Consider the following 22,366-nt stretch of genomic DNA (forward strand, 5'->3'; position numbering starts at 1 on the left):
AGCAATACGGTATAACAAAATACGCAAAAGTTTGCATCATCAAGCCATGCGGACGCGAGAGATTCAGAAGTGGTTTTATTTTGTCATCGAATCAATTACAAACATTCGTGTATACAGAAGAAGGTCCCATAGTCAGAGGCTGAATCGGCACCTCCTACAGTAGTGAATATAAAAAAAATAATTGATGCAGCAAACAGTGGCACAGAAAACAGGTAATGAAATACACCGCAGGAAAAAACGAGAAGGATTTCTACTTAAAAACATTAGCAGAAAGCATCAACTAAAACTGAAATGAGGCAAGATAAAAAACTAGAGGTAATTTAACTCTCCTAAGTTGTTTTCAGATATTTACTTTGGCAAAAGATAGTAAAAATAAACTACGAGAAAAGAAAACTGAACCCTGACATCTGATATCAGCAATGTAGGATGATGATGTGATGCTTTGTTAACGTTAGGTTGTGAGAAAGCAAGAAAGAGAGCGGGAGTAATAGAAGTCACCAAAACTATTCAGATAATGAAATGGATGAGAGGAAAATCTTCATATTTTTTTGAATATGCCGATTGATTCCGAGGCTTTTATTCCTGAAGGCAGAGTATTCTAGAGACGGATTCTAGTGAAGTGGGCTGTTAGTTTCTTATAGTGATTATCAACTATGGGTAAAATAAAATTGTGATTTTGTGCAAACCTTGTCCAGTTTGTATTCTCTTGACTAGATGGAGGGGTTATACACAAAGGAAGCCGAATTGGTATTTGCTTGAAAGCTAGTATGCCTAGATTATATTTGAAAATGTTCTCCACTGTTGATTGATTGATTGATTGATTGATATGTGGGGTTTAACGTCCCAAAACCACTATATGATTATGAGAGACGCCGTAGTGGAGGGCTCCGGAAATTTAGACCAGCTGGGGTTCTTTAACGTGCACCCAAAATTGAGCACACAGGCCTACAACATTTCCGCCTCCATCGAAAATGCAGCCGCCGCAGCCGGGATTCGAACCCGCGCCCTGCGGGGTTCTCCACTGTTAAGTTGTTGCCGGCATGCAGGAGTGCTTTCGCATCACTGCGATAATGACTGTGGGTAAGAATTCAAATAGAGTGATTTTGCATAGTTTGAAGGGAGACGAGATGACTGCTGTAGGTATTGCCCTAAAATGTGATACAGTAATTAATATGAGAATGAATGAAGCGTTGTACAATGAAAGGAATGTGGTTTTGGAAAATATATCACGGGATTCATTTAGAACACGTATGCTGTAAGCCATTTTTTTCGCAGGAATGCAACATGCGAATGAAATTTCAAATGACGGCCCAGTCTCATTCCCAAGAACGTCACCTCATCGTCTGCTTCAATTGCAAATTGATTTAGGAATATTGGCGGGATATAATTATGTTCACGTTAGCGAAAGTGGAAAACAACGAATTTTGTTCTGGTGAGATTTATTGATAATTTATTATGGATACACCACGCAGCCAAGCCTGAAAGGTCATGATTTACTTTCTGTGTCAGAGATTGGAGGCATTTATCAGTGTTCACAATTGTTGTGTCGTCTGCATACAATAAGCATTCCGAGTTGGCAAGGCAAGATGGCAAATCATTTGTGTAAATGATGAAAAGAAGTCGGCCGAGAAAAGAACCCTGAGGTACTCCTATATTTGTTACTTCAGGTATAGAAGTATGACCTGACAGACTGACAACTTGGCTTCTATTGAGTAGGTCGTTTTTTATTGTTGATAGTACAGGACCAGTTACGCCTATTGCTTCAAGCTTCATAAAAAGAATGTGGTGTTTGATGGTGTCGAATGCTTTGGTGAAATCTACAAAAACGAAACCTGCGTAGAAGCCTCCATCAATTCTTTTCTTCAACTCCTTTCAGTTAAAAATAACAAAGCGAGGTCAGTGGAATATGCTTCGCGAAAACCAAATTGGGTAAGAGAAAAAATCAGCAACCTAATAAAGTATTTCGTCGGACAAATTTTGAGAAATTTTTTGAATATTTTACTGAGAATTGGTATTGTGCAAATGGGTCGATAGTTGGATATTAGTGTACGGTCACTTTTCGTAAAAACGGGGACGACTCTGCCACTTTTCAATTTACAGGAAAGATGCCAGTTTTGAAATCTTGGTTGATGATGGATGCCAAAGGATCAGAAACAACATGAGCAATCATTTTTACGTAGGTTGGGTAAATACCATCAGGGCCAGCACTTGTTGTGTTCAGGTGACGAATGAGATCGTGTACTTCATAAGATGTGGTAGGAAATAGGAAGAAAAATTGTGACATATGAAAAAGGGGACAATGATAGTCAGCGTTCGGGATCTCATCAAAGTTTAAAAAGTAGTTACTAAGGCCTCTGCAATTTCTAACGGGGTATCATACGTAACGTTTTCATACTGAATAGTAGTGATGCTAGAATGCTTTTCATTCCTGTTCAGGAATGATTTGACGATTTCCCATTTTTTCTCAACATTTGAAGCAGCATCTTCAATTTTTGTTCATCATAAACCTTGTTTGCGTTTTTCAGACGCAATGTAAAGAATCGCAGAATTGTTGTCACGCGCGAGTAATTTTAAAATAAAAAGCTTCCGTTTTGTTTTTCTATAAAGGTTTTTTTTGTCTCTCAGCTCCTTCATAATTTTTTCAGTAACCGAAGGGTTTTGAGGACTGGCGTATGTTTTTTTCAAATTTGCGAACCTCAGTATCACGCTGAATGTGTAACAATAATATGGATGAAAACTCTGAAAATGCAATTTGTGGATCATCCAAGGGCCTTGCTGACAACCAATCAGTGTTCATGATATCATCAATGAACAATTCCTTGTCTTGATTACACCTGGAGTAAGATATGCTAGTCAGTGCACAGATACAGTTGAAGCGCAGAAAATCAGGTAATGGTCAGTGATGTTGACACTAAGAGCTCCTGCTTCCGGCACTTGTGATAAATTAGAAAGTGCGTGATCAATCAAGGTACTTGCCCCATTCATGCAGGTTGTGGGAAGGGAGATTAAACATTCATAGCCGAAACTTCGATAAACACTGGAGTAATTCAAAGAACTAGAAAAGAAACCCATCCTCACTACATATGTAAGACTAAGAGACAGTGTGTATAATACTTTGTGGAGGGCTTCACGGAAACTTATGACCGATGAGGATGGGACTCAATAAATGCATCCAAAGATGAATCTCTTGCTGTCTAGCTTAAGAAAATCTTGGTTAAGTTGTACCCAAACACTTTCGCAGCCAGTTACTTTAACTTAATGTCATGTCGTCGTATGTAGTGTACGTTCGATTTAATATAAACGGCGACACCTCCATGATTGCTGATAGGCCTATGTGAGTATTCAGACTTGTATGAGGGGACACCAAACAAATTTTTGTCATCATCGCTAAGCCAGGTTTCAGAGACACCGATAAGCGAAAACGGATTGTCAAGAGCAGAGAGAAGAAGCTGTATGTCATTGAAGTGTTTACGGATGCTTCTTGAGTTAATATGAATCGCAGAGCGGGAGACAGGTGAAAGGAAGCAATTGAGGTGATCTGTTGAGAAATAAATAGCCATATTTGGATAGACCTAAGTGCAACAGAGGCAGAAATCGAAATTCAATATGGTTCGCTAGCAGATTCGGCTTCGCAGGTGATGCGTAGCACCTTGCACTCCGTTGTCCTTCTGGCTTTGGTTTGACAGTTATCTGTCCACAAGAATTTCCAGTTGTTCGCCTTCTTTAAAGCAAGAGCCTGAGAAAAGAGTGCCTTGTTTTCGGGGGTGAGGTGATCGTTATTGAAGACAGGGTTGTTGGCGGCTCCGGGCAGTCCGTTGACACTTAAGCATAAATTGGCCTTCCGAGCCTCGCTGACAAATTTAGCCTTTTTCGTCCGAGAGCAGAAGTGAGCAAGCAGGATCTTTGCGCCAGCTTTCACTCTTGAAACACGGTGAACAATGTCGAGATCACTGGGTGCTAGTTTACAAATAATCTTTTCACCTGCACAATTGTAGCGCAGTCTTCCGGTTTTGTTGTCGGAATTCCCTTTATCTCGACGTTGCTAATTCGTAAATATTGTTCCATTTGCGTCACTTTACGGGATAGTTCCGCATTTTGTGCTTTTAGCGCCTTGTTTTCTGCAATTAAAGATACATCATCTTTCTGCAAGCTTTCCACGATGTCATTCATGTGCTCAGTGCTGGTTACCAACTCGCTCATTTGTTTTTTCATTTCAGAGAAGTTCACACCAGATAGCTGTGCTTTGACGATGAACTAGTTAAAGATAGCGTCAACGAAATTATCAGGACATTGGTTGAGTATTGCTTCAAGCTCGATAAATTTTTTGGTCAGCTCAGCAACTGTAGGCTTGCGCAGAATTCAGCAAAGCAATACAGATATGCGCAAAACGACAAGTCACAGAAAGGGATGGTCTTATCAATATGGTAACAACGACAGTGTAACGACAGAGCAAACGGCAAAAAACCTGTTAAATGTACTAACCTGTGCAGTAAATAATCGTGCGTAAGGCCAGGAACGGTGTGTTTGTTGCACTGTCGTCACTCCCAATGATGCCTAGCCGCGAGATCTGGTTTCTTTATATGGTGGTACCAGCCAATGTTAAGCCGTCTAGCGGATCCCCAGAGCAACTATCCCTGCTGTGCGAAGACAGAAGAATGACCACAGCTCCACACGTGTCGTCAATGACAGTGCAGCAGGCTTGCTTCAACGATAGTGGGCTCGTCAGCTGCGCCATGGTCCAGCGGGTAACACCGTTTGCGTTTATCGCGCAGGTCTTTGCGGCAATCGCCCTCTTCGACGCCTGCGGCAATGCGACATGCGCTATGCACACTGGAAGCCCCGGAAATCCAGGAGCCAGTGCGCATGCGCCGTCTGCCGGATGCTCACTGTATCTGGGAGCACCAGACCGAACAGCTGGGCCGAAAGATGGCGCCTTCATCATTTCTACCGAGGGACTCTTGGAACCTACGGCATCTCCGGGATCATCAACATCAGCCTTTCCATCGCCTATAAAGGACCACACCCTGCAACCGGCGCTTTGTGGGCTCGTCAGCTGCGCCATGGTCCAGCGGGTAACACCGTTTGCGTTTATCGTGCAGGTCTTTGCGGCAATCGGCCTCGTCGACGCCTGCGGCAATGTGACATGCGCTTTGCACACTGGAAGCCCCGGAAATCCAGGAGCCAGTGCGCATGCGCCGTCTGCCGGATGCTCACTGTATCTGGGAGCACCAGACCGAACAGCTGGGCCGAAAGATGGCGCCTTCATCATTTCAAGCGAGCGACTCTTGGAACCTACGGCATCTCCGGGATCATCAACATCAGCCTTTCCATCGCCTATAAAGGACCACACCCTGCAACCGGCGCTTTGTGGGCTCGTCAGCTGCGCCATGGTCCAGCGGGTAACACCGTTTGCGTTTATCGCGCAGGTACGCCATTACAATTCTCTTTTTGCTAAGAAGACTAGCAATCGTTACCTGGAGCAGCTGCCGAGCCCCCGCTGCCTTGCGTTGTTATTGTGTGATTGTGTGAACATTGTGCATGAGCTGTTGTTGCTGTCAGGCGACATAGAGGAAAACCCAGGTCCAACCACACGTAGCTCTACTACCCAGAGTGACCAGACGATGTATGCTTTGCTAACAACCTTAGAAGCCGGCCAGGCCACCATCCTGGCTGAACTGAAGGCTATCAATACTCGCCTGACTAGCACGGAACAAACCCTTGCCGATTTGGTTGCGCGGATTGCGCAGACGGAAGACCAGTGCAAATTGCTACCCGATATGCGGTCTGATGTAGAGGTTCTACTCCGCTCATCCACCCAGACATCAGATAGCATCGCCGGCATTGAGGAAAGGTTGAATGACGCAGAGGATAGGTTGCGTCGCTGCAACCTTGTCTTCTATGGCATCAGTGAAGGCGAGTCTGAATCCTGGAGCGATAGCGAAAAACTGGTCACAGATATTTGCAATAAAAATTGGAAGATAGCACTCGAACCTAAAGATATTCACAGAGCACATCGTATCGGCGAAATTGCTCGTGACAAAAAACGCCCCATTATTGTTAATTTCTCTTCTTTTAGGACTAAAGATGATATTTTATCTAAGGCCTTCAAGCTCAAGGGCACAACAGTCAGTATCTCTGTGGATTTCTGTGCTGCCACTCGTTCAATACATCGCGAGCTCCTTCGTTTCGCCCGAGAACAGAAAGTTTCTTTCAAGCTACGCTACAAAAAATTAATAACCGACAAGAAAACTTACTACTATGACACCGCTGATAAGGCGGTTAAAGAAAGAACAGCACGGGCGAGCTAGCATGAAGATAATATAACGGAGCCTTGTCTTTCCAAACCGCACCCCTGCAACACACCAAAACGCGCGTCGCTACGCCCTAACGACGTCACATACTGGATTCTTTGCACTAACATTCGCAGTATAATTCCAAAGCGTGAAGAAGTATCCACCGTCATTCAATCATGTGATTGTGATATTGTCGTTCTTAGCGAAACATGGCTTTCATTGCATATTTCTGACGAGGAAGTTGCTCCGTACATGCCTTGATTTGCCGTTTACCGCCGTGATCGTTTGCTAAGCCGAGGTGGTGGAGTTTCTATTGGAATAAAGAATTCGATTATTCACTTTAAAATAGAACACTAGAGCCCCCTAGAGATAATATACGTAGCATGTCGAACGCTATCAGGATTTACCATAATTGGAGCGTGCTATCGCCGCCCACAACCAGACGCCGATTTTTGCAGGCTCCTTAACGACTCTCTCGACTTCATAAGCAAAAAGTATCCCCTGGCTAACCTAATAATATGCAGTGATTTCAACTACCCTACCATTGATTGGAGTGACCAATATCGTGTAACTATCGGTGAACCCAGCCAGTTCTTAAGAATCCTACAGGATTTTCAATTAACACAAATCATAACCCAAGCTACCAGACAGACCACAAATACCGCAAACATTCTTGATCTAATTCTAACGTTCGACCCGAGCGGTATCCTGTCAGTACATTACCTGAAGGAAATAACTGATCATAAAGTTATCCTAGCGTTTTTTCACTCAGTATTTCAGACAGAAAAACCAGTAGCAAAACGAATAAGACTTTATGACAAGGAAAATTACGCAAAAATCACGGCTGAGCTACAAAGCTTCATCTTTTCTTTTGAAGAAGGTTTCCATGACCGCTCTGTAGATCACAACTGGAACTTGTTTCGGAGAAAATTCAAGAATTAACTGATAAATATGTTCCAACAGTAAAAATTAAAAGCAAACAATCGGCACCGTGGTTTTCTGGCTCAATTAGCAAAGAAATACGCAGAAATTAGCGACTGTTTAGAAAAGCCAAAGCCACAAATAGTCCGTCCGAATGGCAGGCATATCAAGGCTCAGTAAAGAAGCTAACGAAAACAATTCGTATTGCCAAGCGTAATTTTTTTGAGACAACATTGCCTAATATGCTACAAACTAATATAAAACAATTTTGGAAAGCTATAAACCCGTCTCCAGCCACCCCAATAAGATTGTATAACGATCAAAACGTAGAACTTAGTGATAGTGAGACAGCTGCAGTACTCAACGTGGCGTTCTCCTAGGTTTTCACGAAAGAAGCCAGCATGAGCACCCCCATTTCCTCGGATCTGGTCATTAATGAACAAATGCCCCCGATAATATTTACAGCTCAAGGAATAATGAACATAATTGATAAAATGAAACTATCATCTGCTACGGGACCGGACGGAATTAACTCTAAAAGGCTGAAAAATTCCAAAGAACCAATTAGTGCCAAGCTCGCTTTGCTATTTTCCCAATCATTAACGTCAAGCTGTATCCCCATTTAGTGGAAGCTAGGTAAGATTGTTCCGACCTTTAAAAGCGGCAATAGGTCATCACCGTTGAACTATCGCCCCATTTCAATTACGTCCGTACCATCTAAAATATTGGGACATATAATTTTTTCGCACATCATTAATCACCTCGAACGCCATAACATTCTCTCCACATCGCAACATGGTTTTCGCAAGGGGCTGTCCTGCGAAACCCAGCTTGCTTCATTTACACGTGATTTGCACTTAAACCTTGACAGAAACATCCAAACAGACGTAATTTTCCTAGATTTTGAAAAGGCATTCGACAAGGTACCCCACCGTCGCTTAATGTACAAACTATCACTGCTGAATCTTGACCCATTTGCACTTAATTGGATTGAAAACTTCCTCCTGGAACGAAAGCAATTTGTCGAAATAAATAGCGCACAGTCTACCACAGCACCCGTTCTGTCCGGTGTACCACAGGGTACAGTACTCGGGCCGTTGCTATTCTTAATTTATGGTAATGATCTACCTTCTGACATCTCTAATAACATTCGCCTATTTGCGGATGATTGTGTGTTATATTCCAAAATTACATGTAAGCAAGACCAAATTAATCTACAATCTGATCTTTTTCGTATTGAAAATTGATGTAAAACTTGGCAAATGTCCTTAAACGTATCAAAATGCAAACTAATGTCATTTTCCTGGCGTCCATGCCCATTATTTCACAATTACACCCTTAAAGGCTCTTCATTACAATCCACAAAAGAGTACATGTACTTAGGCGTCCATATCACCAACAATCTATCTTGGACAGTACACGTGTGCAAAGTAATCGCCAGCGCCAGTAGATCATTCGGGTATCTGCAGCGCACGATCAAATTTGCTCCTTCAGACTTAAAATTGTTGGCCTATAAAACCCTTATCCATCCGAAGCTGGAGTATGCGGCCGCTATATGGGACCCGCACCAACGTTACATCATCGACAACATAGAAGCCATCCAAAACCGGGCTACTAGATTTGCTTTCTCTGATTTTTCTTCATACACTAGCGTCACAAATCTCAAGTCGCGTGCGTCCCTTCCTCCCCTCAACAACCGTAGGAAACTAGCAAGGCCAGCATTACTCCATAGGTTTCATTACTCATTATCACCAAACTCCTACATCACGCCAAAATCGCATGTATACACTCGCACCAAAAACGAACATCAAGTTTCATACCCCCACCCACGAAATAACACTTTCGCGCAATCCTTTTTTGTTCGGTCAGCCAAAGACTGGAACAATCTTCCCGCTCACGTGGTACAGACCAAAGACCTTGACCAGTTTAAATCGCTGCTTACCGCGCCCGGAATTGTGTAATATCCTCATGTTGTTTTCATGGTTCCCGTTTTTTTTTTACTTTCATTGTTGTCAGTGCAGGCGAAGTAATGGAGCGTTGCCTTCTGACATCATATTGTTTTCTGTTTTTACCAAATTTATGGCTACCTAGCTCATTGCCGTTGTTTGCATTCTGACTTGTATGTTTGCACCATTGTACTGCTGTAAAGCGTGGTTATCCAAGCTGTTTGGACTCTGATTGGTCCTAATGTAAAACATGTAGCGTGTCCGGCCATGTAGTTTCTTTTATGCTTCTTCACTTATTTATTGTTGTAACGGGCTTGTATATAGTTATGTTGGTAGCACACCTCCCCCTCACCCCTACCCTCGTTTTTTGTTCTAGTCTGTCACTTGTGCCACCCCTCATGTAATGCCTCCTTCTAGGAGGCCCTTGAGGTATGAAAATAAATAAATAAATAAATAAGGCGGCTGGCGTCCACGGCTCCTTGTCGATGCTTTGAAACACGGATAACTGCGCAAAAAAAATCGTGCGTGAGGCCAGGAACGATGTGTTTGTTGCACTGTTGTTACTGCCAATGATTGAAGTGCAACGCAAATGCAAAAAAAATTTGCACAACTGCCGGTATGTAGGAGTAGTGAAGTTGGCACATTCATTTAGGATGAACAACAAAAAGTAATGCAGCGTTTGTGAGTTTTTGGCAGTACGGCAAAGAGAAACAAACCAAATTAAATATGTCGCGTACGTATAGTAGTGTGATTAGATTTCAGGTGTGATCACATTGGCCAGGAGTTCTTTAAAAGTGTCGAAAAAGTAAAACACCTGCAAAATCTTTGATTCCTGTAAGTGCTAAACGCGTATTACATAGCATTTTTGAAAGACTGTTCTAGTTGATGGCAGGTAGGGAATGTTTGCAAGATGGCGGGGAGACTTCTCTTGCAAAAAATATTTTACTCAGGCTCTGTTTGCTTTTGGGTATCCAAACAAGATTGCGGTAATTTAGACGGGATGATAAATGCGCGTAGTATATTTGAATTTTATCATTGTCGGAAGCAGGCGTTCACACAACAATAATGCTGCAGTGATTGACGGGAGTCTCTTACTCAACTCTCCTACGTGCGAGTTCCAAGTAAGGTGAGAGGAAGAATTAACTCCGATTACTTTATATTCGCCTACCAAAGCGAATTCTTACGTTCATAGGTATAGTGTGTTACTGCATTTACATACCAGATCACGCAGATTAGGCCCGAAAATAGTATGGTGCTGTCTTCCGCATGTGTAAAAATTCCGCTGATCTATCAATCTTTACGAGGTCACTTGAGTATAAATGAAATCATTGCGGTACTGCGCCTCTTGATATAAAAAGATTTGGCAACTTTGATTTCTGCTGACATATGTATTGCTCGCGGTTTCGAAAGTAAGAATTCAATCAATCTAATGGTATACCACGAACACCACACGCAAGCAATATATCCGCAAGAACGCCATAGTTGAGCGAAGAGAATTAGAAAAACTTAGGGGACCCTAAATGTTCGCCTTTAGGTGTTGAACACGATAGCTACGTCCTGTTTCTAGTGTATATTCTAAACACTTAGCGGATGAAAATTTTGTAACTTTTCTATGCACCCACTACGTGTCTTTAAGGAAGTACACGCAGTAGCGTTTGTGCAACTTGTAGTGGGGTAACGGTAACGGCTTTCAACCACGGAGCCACAATGAAGTTCACATGTTTTGATTCCATTTGGCAATGTACGCTTATATCACGCATTATCACTGCAGTATTCCTTGTTGCATTGTGAAATTTGCTAAGACACGTTGCCGGGCTAGTTGGTTGGGGTTCGTCATTTATAAGGGCAAAGCGCAAAATGACAAGCACACAAAAAGAGAGACAAAAAGAGAGACGCGTGTGCGTGCGTCTCTCTTTTTGTGTCCTTGTCGTGGTGCGCTGTAACCTTATATATTATGCATTGTGAAGCATGTATATAGGACGCGTGTGTTTGTGAAGCATGAAAGATACTTTCACAGCATTTCCAAGCACAAGAAGTTATTCTCACTGTTTTCACAAACAGAGGCGTGCCCTTGCTGTAAAACATCCGCTTGCCACGTAAATGACCCGGGTTCGATTACCACTAGGAACACAACAACCCTGCTATTGTTATGCAGTCCCCACTCAGCAAATAAATTTATTTTATTAGCATTGTTGTTCAACTTTCGGTGCATAACTTGATGAGTTTACACTCAAAACTAACAACATCGATGTTGATGCCAGAATTTTTGCGAAACTAGCTCTTTTACGCCATCGCGTGAAAATCTAAGAGGCCTAGTGTGTCATCTGAAGAGGCCTAGGTCAGTTATTGATGTCGTGGACTATGATTGCTTTCGTTGTTAGTAGGGCTGTTTCAGTCAACCTTTTTTCCGAAGCATGAACAGGGATTATGATAGGCTACGCTTGCTAGGGAAAACGCACGGCTTGCGGGGAAGGTGCAGCACAGTCACAGCGAAAGCTAAATGAATGCTCTTTCCGAGCCTTTTCTAAACACTCATTGGGCAACTGCTGCAAGCACACTTGCTTGATGCCCACCATGGCATTATTAATAAAAATTTTAGTATAGTAGCCGGCATTCGCTATTCTATTTCAGCCATTCTTCTGGAAAGCGTGGTATCCGCTGAAAACTTGCAAGGAATTTTGTGCCAGTAGTTCATGCATTGGTTGACGACGATGAGGAATTATGCATGAAGCAGATAAGCGTCACAGTTAATTGCAAACAACGTGTTGTATATGGAATTGTTTGTTGCAAACAACGTGTTGTATATGGAATTGTTTGTTGCAAACAACGTGTTGTATATGGAAGCTCGCCTACCTTCTCTGCTAAATAGGTTTAAAATTCTTACTGTGCAAGCATTCTTAAAGATATACAGTTCACACCAAAGACTCTCATTTTACGCTTTCATTCAAGAACCGACTTTATTTTTCGAAACCCATTGGTCGCGACTACACACCCCGCAAATAGTATTTGCACAAGCGCTACTAAAGCAACTGAATGTAAAAATTAGACATATTCGTCCAATACACAATCTAAATTCAATGCTTAGCATACAATTCGATGATATATTTCCTCATAACGCGAAACAATTGGCATATAGGTATTTAAATGACCAGTTAGCAGATTATCTAGCCCACCTAGAGATAAGCAATATCATAGCGACTGATGCATCTGTGTCAAAAGAAAAGGCTGGGGTTGGCATCTTCTCTCCTTTTTTGGACTGGTCCTTTTCGATTCGACTCCCAGATTATACCCCGGTATTCATGGCAGAATTATTGGCCATTGTTCTTGCCCTACGCAAATTACCCTCAAGCGAATCATTAGCAGTGATCATTACAGATTCGTTATCAGTTTGTAATGCACTTTCTGCGGCAGTAAATTCAGAGCTGATGAATACGTTTCGGCATTTAGTACCGAAAAACGTAAAAAAACTGCATTTGCTATGGGTACCAGGCCACCGCGGATTATATTTGAACGAAATAGCGGACTCTTTAGCAGCAGTATCCCTGGGTGGGCCCACCATTCCAGTTTTGCCAGATACGGCTTACGTAACCGCGCTAAGGTTCCGAAATGCTTGCCTGCAATGGGGAAAAGGTAAATTGGATAACTTCAAAGATTTCGAGCATTTGAGCTATTGCTGGAATAAACAGTGGTGTTTATCTCGCCAGTTAGAGATCACTTATACCAGATTGCGCTGTGCAGTTCCACAACTAAATTATTACCTTAATAAAGCTCAGCTCAAGGCGTCACCGCTATGTATTTGGTGCAACGAAATTGAAACAATTGAACATTTCTTTTTATTCTGTCGTCGTTATTCTTATCAGAGAAAAAGATTTTTAGTAGCCCCATTACAAAAGCTAGGAATACAAGTAAATTTACCAGTAATTTTATCACTTGGCGGAGCTTCATTTGGTTACTGCCACAGGGATGTATGCTCCGCTGTGTTTGACTACATCAACGCAACTAAAAGATTACCATGCTAGTGAACCACTACCTTTTCAGATCTTTAGTTTATAATTCATAGTAATGTCTTTCAAAAACAAAAGATGGTTTGACCGCTTGCTCAGCACACATTTTTGATTTTTGGTAGTATTATTTTACGCTACTTTTTCAGATTGGCTTCATTTTTAGTTTAGTTTCATTTAAGTATCCTGCCGCCCGGTTCTTGGCCCATCCCCCTTTGTGGGTAAGCGCCATCCATCAGAGGTCATCAGCATCATCATCAGCATCAGTTAATTGCTGAAAAACAAACAAGCTTTCGTATTGGGTTGGAGCAATGAACGACCCACTTGTTACGCTATTCGCATTGGACGATTGCTTTTTCTTTCGCTGTTTTAAAATGCTTTATAAGTCATGTTAACGCGATTGCTTTTCTGACATCAATCCTGCCTAAGACAAGTTTGCCATTAAGTTCTAAGCACTGGCGTGAGGGAGTGGTAGAATATTGAGGGGGCACTCAGCGGCATGGGTCCGAGTGCCACTGTGTCATTGTGACTTGGTTATTCTCTAATTTCGCGCGATGTGGTTACAGACACTGCCGGCGGCGGTGGTGGCGGCGGACAATTACGGCGCTGCGCGAGATCTTAGTTGCGATCTCATAGCAGCTTTCGCTGTAAAAACGTGTTATACAATTACAAGTATTTTTCTAAACATTTTGAAAAAAACAAAAAAAAACTGAAAGGACGGATATTAGTTTTTAGCATTTATGCACCTGCTGTGTGAATTACGGAAACTTTTCCTGTCTTCATTTCTTAGAGGAAGGTACAAGAACCTAGTGCAAGGTTGAAGACATGCTTTAGCACAGAGGAGACGCAGGCAGTGAAGCATCTGTATGTTGTTTACATATACGAGCCTGCTGCCCCGCGGCGGTGGTCTAGTGGCTAAGGTGCTCAGCTGCTGACCCGCAGGTCGCGGGTTCAAATCCCGGCTGCGGCGGCAGCATTTCCGATGGAGGCGGAAATGTTGTAGGTCCGTGTGCTCAGATTTAGGTGCACGTTAAAGAACCCCAGGTCGTCGAAATTTCTTGACCCCTCCACTACGGCGTCTCTCATAATCATAAGGTGGGTTTGGGACGTTAAACCCCACATATCAATCATCAATCAATATACGACCCTGCTGTTTGTGAGGTTCTGGAACGTTCGAACAATTTCATCTTAATCGCTTGGAGTTTAAAACAAACTGTCATATACACTGTTATTCCAAGAATTTAGTATGTGACAAGGTCTTATATTTTGCCTTACACTCAGGTATGATAGCATTCTCAAAGTATTCGTTAAACTATTCAGCCATCATAGTGCCAGTAACATGTTTTGCGTCAACCGAGATAATTTCTACAGTTATACACTGTGAAAACTGGCCGTCGGAGGGACGAAAAAGATCGACGTAAAGATCACGGGTGCCCCTCAGTTCGTGGGAAGAAGGAGAAAATGGCCGTGGATGCCAACTGATCTAGTGCTGTTATTGTAGGTACGGAGACAATTTCCATCTTCAGGGTACCTCATAAAAAAGTCTAAAAGTTGGCTGATGCGATTAGTTTTTTTCCAGTCGAAATGCCATTACGAGGCCACTTTTTTCGGGGCACGATGTGTTGACAGAGAGCCTTGCGTGTAATTAACATTCCTTTTTTCATAGTTCCTCTTTAATCTTTTTGCTGTGTTATGAATACCCTTGATGTGTTTTTGATATCCGCATCGCCGTCACGCACCATATAAAGTCCAAATCGATTTAAGGCCCCCGGAAATTGTGTGTACTAGCCGCGGGTAAATGAACGCGAGCGAGAACTGCAAACGCAGCTGAAGCAAACGGGAAGCAAGCCGACCTATCTCAGTCGCCCGAAGGCCGCATGCGATAACATCACCTGCGTGCGAGGCATGTCGTCGATTTATACTCAGGCAGAGAGGAAACGCCCTCTCTGTCTTGAGGAATGCTGGGGCCACGGAAACAAGAGGGAAGCTGCCATATGACCAAAGGGGAAGATAGCCACCAATCGGAAAATTCGCAAATATTTTCTTCCACGAAACAAAAATTGTAATAATAAAACTTGGGATATCAAAAGAACTGCTAACTTGCTTTCCAGTTGGGTATAAATGTTATTCATTTATTTAGTACATACTGCGAACCATAAATGGTCCAAGCAGGAAGGGCACATTACATAAAAAACAGGAATAACATGCACCATACATAATGCAATTCACTCTACGTAACTCACAATCAATGGAGTCACATACCTTTTTCCAATCAGACACTGTCCGTGGAAAGAAAGAATACATAAAGACATCAGTTCTTGTGAAATATGGGGTAAGCAAATTGGGATGGTGATGTAGGGTCTGTTTAGTTGATAGGAAAGATAGATACGGTGATGGATCAATGGCGAGTTTATTGTTAAGTAGCAAGAAAACTAAATCAAGCCTTTGTTTGAGTCTGTGCGAAGCAAGTGGCTGAATTTCATATGCAGTCATTAGTGCAGAGGGTGAATCAGATGGCAAGTATTTGTTGTATATGAAACAAACTGCTTTCCTTTGAACCCGCTCAATTTTATCAATATTAAACTTAGTCCAAAGATCCCATACTGTGCTGGCGTATTCTAATTACGGCCTTACACTATGATAATAACTAAGAAGCTTTACATTTGGAGAGCAGTTGCGAGGTTTTTGTCTTAAGAGACCGAGTTTTCGGAGGGCTGCTGAACATACGTTGTCTATGTGGACGTTCCAAGATAAGTTCTTAGTTATGGTCAAGCCCAAATATCTATAGCTAGTGACCTCTCTCAGGGTTGATGGCCTTAGTTGGTTGATTTAGTCCAGCGGATTTTTTTTTACGTGTCAGACGCACACAGACACTTTTGTCTATGTTGAGGGTCATTCCCCATTCATTACACCACTGATCTATATTGAAAAGATTTGTGGTAAGTTCGTTTTGATCATGAACAGAGTAATTATTCACGAAACAAAACACAATCAACGGCAAATAATCTATATTGTATTGTAGGTGTTATGACATCGACAATATGGTTGATATAAATGAGAAAAAGCAATGGCCCCAGTACACTTTCCTGTGGCACACCTGATGAGGCATGAAGAGATGGTGAACGGTGGTCATTATTCGCAGCAAACTGTGACCAGTTAATAAGATTTTCGGTTATCCAGTTTACGAGAATGTCTGGAAGGCCAATCCGCTTAAGTTTTTGAATCAGTTTATTGTGAGATACTCTGTAAAACGCTTTACTGAAATCCAAGAAAATAATCTCAGTTTGCTTATTGTCATCAAAATTTAGAGCAAATGAGTGGATTACTGAAACCAATTGTGTTACTGTTGAATATTCCTTTCTAAACCCGCGTTGAAAATGTATTCAAAAAGAATGTTGGTCCTAGAAATTTTCTATTTGGGTGGTAATAATATGTTCAATTGATTTACAGCAGGATGACGTTAGAGATATAGGACGAAAATTTTGAGAAGAAAGACGGTCCCTTTTTTTGTATACGGGACCAATGCAAGCGGCCTTTCAGTCACCTGGTAGCTTTGATGACAACAATGAAACACAAAACTTTTATACAGGAATTTTACGACATGTTCACCATAACTTTTCAGAAACATAATTGGCAGATCATCCGGTCCACATGATGTTTTGGACTTAAGGTTTAAAAGCATCGCGAATACACCAGAGTAAGACACAAAAGATGCTTCAGAGGAATCGAACCCTTTACCGCTTGGTACTTATGTACTAGAACGAGAAAACACACTTTGAAAATACGTACTAAAATGCTGAGCCACCACTTTCTGGTCAGTAACAATCACGCCCTCAATTGATATTTCAGTCACGGGTTTCTTTTTGTCGGCAATGTAATTCCAGAATTTACTTGGGTCATTTTTTATGAAATTGGGCAGCAGTGTCATAAAGTAGCAATCTTTAGAGGAGCGTACGGGCTATGCAAGGTTGACTTTGAGGGTTGAACGAACCCTAGTCTGCGCTTGCTTTTTCCGTAATCGCTTTATTTTTCGCTTTATATGAATAATATCACGCGTAATTCAAGGAGTTTTTTTGTGAACCTCCTTACGTTTATTCGAAATAAAGTCGTCTATGCAATGGTGACACATTTCCTTATATCGGTTCAACATTGCTCCGACATCTTCAGCATCAAATACACCAAAACACGATTCCATGTAGTCTATCACAGATACGTCATCTGCTCGTGAGTAATCTTTGAAATAACAAACCGATGATTTTTTATCGCTCGCGCATCTGGTAAGGGGAACGGATACACTAACCAAGTCGTAATCGAACAGGCCCTTTTCCACGGAAACAGTGTGCTGCACTAGTTCACGGCCTATAAATACCAAATCAAGAATGGAACTACTGGACCCATGCACACGGGTTGGCTCTTTCACAACTTGCATCAGGTTATGAGTAAGCATGATTTCGAACAAAGGGTCCGTCTCTTTTTTGTTCAAGGGCCCTGTCGTAAAGCGTTCCCAGTCAGCAGAAGGTAGGTTAAAATCACCAGCTAATAAAATTTTCTGGTTGTGAAACAGGCACATATGTTCACGTAGTTTTGCCATGCATTCTAACGTAGCCTCAGGGGGTCTGTATACGGCATATAAAATGAAGCTATGGCTCCAACAAGACAGTCTGATGTATACACACTCTAGTTCATTGACACTCCCGATAATTGTAGCCTGTATTGTCTCTTTCACAAAGACGGCTATTCCACCACCCCTTGTAGCTCTGTCTTTCCTAAACACTTTATACGAGGGTGGAAATACGTCATCGTCAGCTATTTCAGGGTGCAACCATGTTTCAGACACAATCGCTACATGAGGATCGTATTCAAGTAAGGCAATTTACATGAGTTCAGTTTTATTGCTTACGCTTCGGACGTTCACATTAACTAATCGGAGACAGTTTCGTTCTGAGTGCTTCACGCGAATAATGGAACGTTAACTTTCTGTTGACCGAACCCATGAAGGAACAGTAGAATGTCCTTTTAGGTCTTGATAAGTGACTGGGCATATCATCTGGTTATCGGACGTTTGCTGCTTCCGTCGGTATTGTTGTAAGCGATTTGTTTTGCCATAGAGAGCATATAAACATTGGTGCTTCCATCTCATTATAATCACTTATATGTCGTTGAAACCAGTATTGAGGTAATGGTGGGTTCCACACGTTGTTATGAGCTTGCGGAAATATTTCGAATTATTGTGATTCCTCTGATATGAAAATTGTGTCCTATAATCAAGCCTTTCAGGGTTGTCAGATTGCACGTACAACAACAAATAAAAAACTAAGTGCGTTGAAATTATCAGAGCTGGTGCACAATCTTTTTTTTTATTCTCAATAAGGAAGTTTTCTGTTTTGTTCGCTTCACAATAAAAAAGTGGTCGGAATTGCAGGCAAAAAAATTGCGCATACGTGCTTTTTACAACTGAATGCGTGAGTTCATCTCGTCTGTCAAACAGCGTGTACGTATAATTTCATGGTGTACTTATAATATTTTTGCGTGCGAAAGTTAACTACCACAGGCTCACTATTTCCACGAACTGTTTTATTTTTAAGTGCACAGGTTATTGTACACCAGTGGAGGCGTAGCGAATACAGCGAGCTTATACCGCAACCGCAAAGCATGATTTCAATAATTTTTCAACAAGAAACTCCTCAGAGCATGGGCCCCTTCGCGACACCAGAACACCACCAGCGCCGATCCAGGTGGTTGTGCGGCGGGCCGGGTCGCGATAACATCTTTCCGACGTGGTCACGTGATGTATGTACGCGCCGCATGGAGGAAGGAAAATGTCCTTCCTCCTTGACGCGATGGATGCAAGGTCGCGCATGCGCGGCGCTCGCCAGCCAACATGAACGCTTGTCATGGCGCAACACAACGGAACGTCGCGGTCGAGGACTCGGTAGAAACGACCATGTTCAATGGTGATTTGCTACCTCAAGACGTGTATTCGTTGTCTTATTATGATCGGCTAACCTGTGGTTGCGTGAAGTCGGACAATATGGCACCAGAAGTTTGCGCAAGGTGTCGTTAACATCACTGCTTCGAGTCACCATTGTGTCGGAGCTTTCCCACCCAGCTGACCAGCGAACAAGTTTTGTGAATTTCGCTATCAAGTAAGTACTATCTTACGGCTCTCACGAATTTTCCCCGTCTTCAGCCTGTTCGACTGCCTCATGCCTTGAACGCTTTACGTTGATTCGAAGTCGAACGGAGGCTTACTTGAATTCGGCTTTTTTTGCGCGGGTGGCTTCGCGTACTTGCGAGTTCTGTGCAATGGTGTCGCGTGCCCCTGACCGTGAAGTTGGTTACCTGGAGTTTAGTGGTGTGGGCTTGATAGCTGCTGTCAAGTGTCGTGTTACAGTACGCATTGCGCTAGAGTTGACAAAAATTCCTCTACGTCCCGGGTGAGTGACTGACTAAACTGCGCATTCCATCCTTTACGTTGCAGTTGCGTTATAACAAGCCACTCTGATTAGCAAGGGTGTGACAGCTGTACTGTATTTGATATCAATAATGCACTTATGGATATTAGCACGGCATATTTTGCCTGCAGCGTTAATTTTACCGTTTGCAGGTCGGATGCCGCCAGTAGTTGCTTAAGTTACGTTCAGCTTGTTGTCCTTTTGGCTCTCGCTATTTTCACAGTGTCTGTTGGTAATTTTTTCTTCTCGGTTGGGCGCCAGTGAACTAAGCTGTGGTGCCTCGCGGCTCTCGCTATTTGGCTATCAGAAAAAAATGTACTAAAGAAGAACAAAAGGGAAGCACTATAGGAAAGCGATCGCCTGATTGGAGCGACCCCGAGGGATGCACAGCGCATTAGCATGGGCGCTTCACAAGCACATAGGGCAAAAATGGACGAAGAAGCTGCCTTCTTTGTAGCGGTTTGGCAAGAGTGCCGGCACATCAACTCCGAGCAGTATAGTCTCTGTTGCCGGCGCTATATCTACTTTCGCCCATGTCTGCACCTTGCTCCCACAAGTTTTTTGAAGAAAGCAGCTCACTCGGTTTCTGAAAGAAGCAGTTCAAAGTTCATTTAGCGTCTGCCGCCATGAACTCAAGCTCAATGAAAGACTGTGAAGGTCTTTGAGATATGCCGTCGTCATTTCTCTCAATACTTGCAGTGATATCGCTAGCACTTCTGGTATATTGTAGTATGACTGCATAGTGTGAAGAATAGTGACCCACTTTGAAATTTACAACCTTATCATTGAAGTGTCTTGGACTGTCTTTACTGTATGCGATTTGTTTCTGCCAAACATAAACCTAGAGTTCACCATTTTTCAAAGACAATTGCTAATTTTCTGTGTACTTTTGCAAGCACACTTTCACCTATTATGCTAAACAACAGCCTTGAGTGATGTGCCTGATTCTTGTCTATGAATTTTATAGAATACCTAAAATTGACTCTTCTACTTGGCGCAACTATTGATACTGTGTAGACGTTCTATGCATCTAGAAATAAAAACAGAGAATGCAGCTGGTAGCAATAAATACTGTGTTCAGACGCTTGTTACAATGCGAAACCTTGCTAGTGCCAAAACTTGTTGTGGGTGCACGGTGAAGCGACTGGTAGCTAGCAATACTGCATTGTTACAGCTAATTGCACGATGGAAAATTTTTCATCTGGTTGCGTAGTTTGAGCAGATGTCGATCAAGTTCACTGTGGTATGACATAGTTACAAAGTTCATGTTTCTGCATTCTACGTACCAGGGACCCTTATGTGAAGCAACGTGATGCTGTAATAGGGGCAGCTAAGTGAGAACTGGGTTTTCTCTGTCTGTCAGTATCAATACACTGGTTTGCTAAATGCACTTGAGTAGATTAAGCAGGCACTTGCAGCTACAGAGTCAGTAGTAACAGCACAATTACATAGCAGAACTACCTAGCTGTGTATTGCATTTCCAGAAACTCCATTATTTTGGGACATCTTAACGTCACAGCTTGCTCGCTCATTTCTTGGTGGTGTGACATTACAAACATGATAATTTCAAATATCATGCAAAATTATTCTATAATTTTTTATATTGTATATTAAATTTATGCTTTTCGACTGCTTCCTTCCCAACTAAAGCTTAGCTTCTGCTGGATTGCCTCATGGGTGAAAACAAAAAAAAGAGGCCAGGAAAAGCAATAAGGTGCTAAACTCTAACAGAAGAGAGTATTGCTGTGGTTCAATTTATAGCTGAAAGTTCTTTAAAGGCAGCAACGTGGATTTCATATGAGTGTTTACAGGGCATAATTGTGTTGTGCTACTTTTGTTATCACAGGAAGCACCTCCCAAAAGCATTGCTACAAGCAGGTGAGCCACAAGTTCTTTTCAATGAACGGATCAGATGCCTGAGAGCCATGGGCCGGCTGCTTCTAGCCTACACAGACAGTACAGCCACCACAGTAAATTTCTTACAAAGGTGTCAGACATTCCTATGTTGCATAGAGTGACAAGCTTCATTGTCAGTTTTATAGCTCATAGGAATATGCCTGCGAAAGTAATTTCCTGCACAGTGTGTCTTACATTCTCTCAAAGTGCCATTAGACAGCTTTGGCTTTGTCTTTCTTTTTTATCACCTTCCAGACCACCTTGCTAATTCATACAGAGTGCTGGAGCAATCGCATTGTGTGATTATCACAGAAACTTCATTTCGTAAAACAATTATGGTGAACCCTTCATGCCTGAACAGTGTATACTCTTCGCTAGTGAATTGATGTGATTTTACACTGACTGTCGGTTAGTTTTCTCTGCAATATGAAATAGTGTTTTGGACCTAAAATTACGCCGTATACGTTGTGTAGTTGTGAGTCGTGCTTCATAATTATTTATCTCACTTATGCCTTGCACTGTACTTCCTCACCATGCCGATGTAGCCCAGTGGAACATAAACGAGGCCTTGCTTAGTTGATGGCTGCATGTTTATAGCACAATCACTGACGTCGTGCTTTGTTGCCCTGAGACTGTAGTCACGATGGTAACATATGCGCACCCCTTTTCAAAATGAGAACAATGTAGAAGCCAAGTGAGAAACTGAAAACAGCTACAATGTGTGTTTTATTTGCTATGACTTCATCATTTCATCATGTGAACACAACATTTGTGGCAACGTGCTGACATTTTACAATTTCGCAGTTATCAGAAATTTCGGATGGTCACCGGGGGTTGTATGGTAGCTTTTTACG

At 42.3% G+C, this 22,366-nt stretch overlaps 1 non-coding gene across 3 annotated transcripts in view; it reads left to right on the forward strand.

Annotated features, from left to right (window-relative positions):
* Positions 1 to 22,366, forward strand: part of LOC119177784 (uncharacterized) — a 684,229-nt gene that overhangs the window by 171,928 nt on the left and 489,935 nt on the right. The window contains exon 1 of one of the 3 annotated variants that reach the window (XR_012895304.1): positions 21,479 to 21,603. The exons of the other annotated variants lie outside the window; for them this stretch is intronic. This is a non-coding gene — a transcript (uncharacterized LOC119177784). Of the gene's footprint in view, positions 1 to 21,478; positions 21,604 to 22,366 lie in introns of those variants that run through there. 3 annotated transcript variants of the gene reach the window in all.

The sequence above is a fragment of the Rhipicephalus microplus genome, chromosome 1 (assembly GCF_043290135.1).
Source record: "Rhipicephalus microplus isolate Deutch F79 chromosome 1, USDA_Rmic, whole genome shotgun sequence".
Lineage (NCBI taxonomy): Eukaryota > Metazoa > Arthropoda > Arachnida > Ixodida > Ixodidae > Rhipicephalus > Rhipicephalus microplus.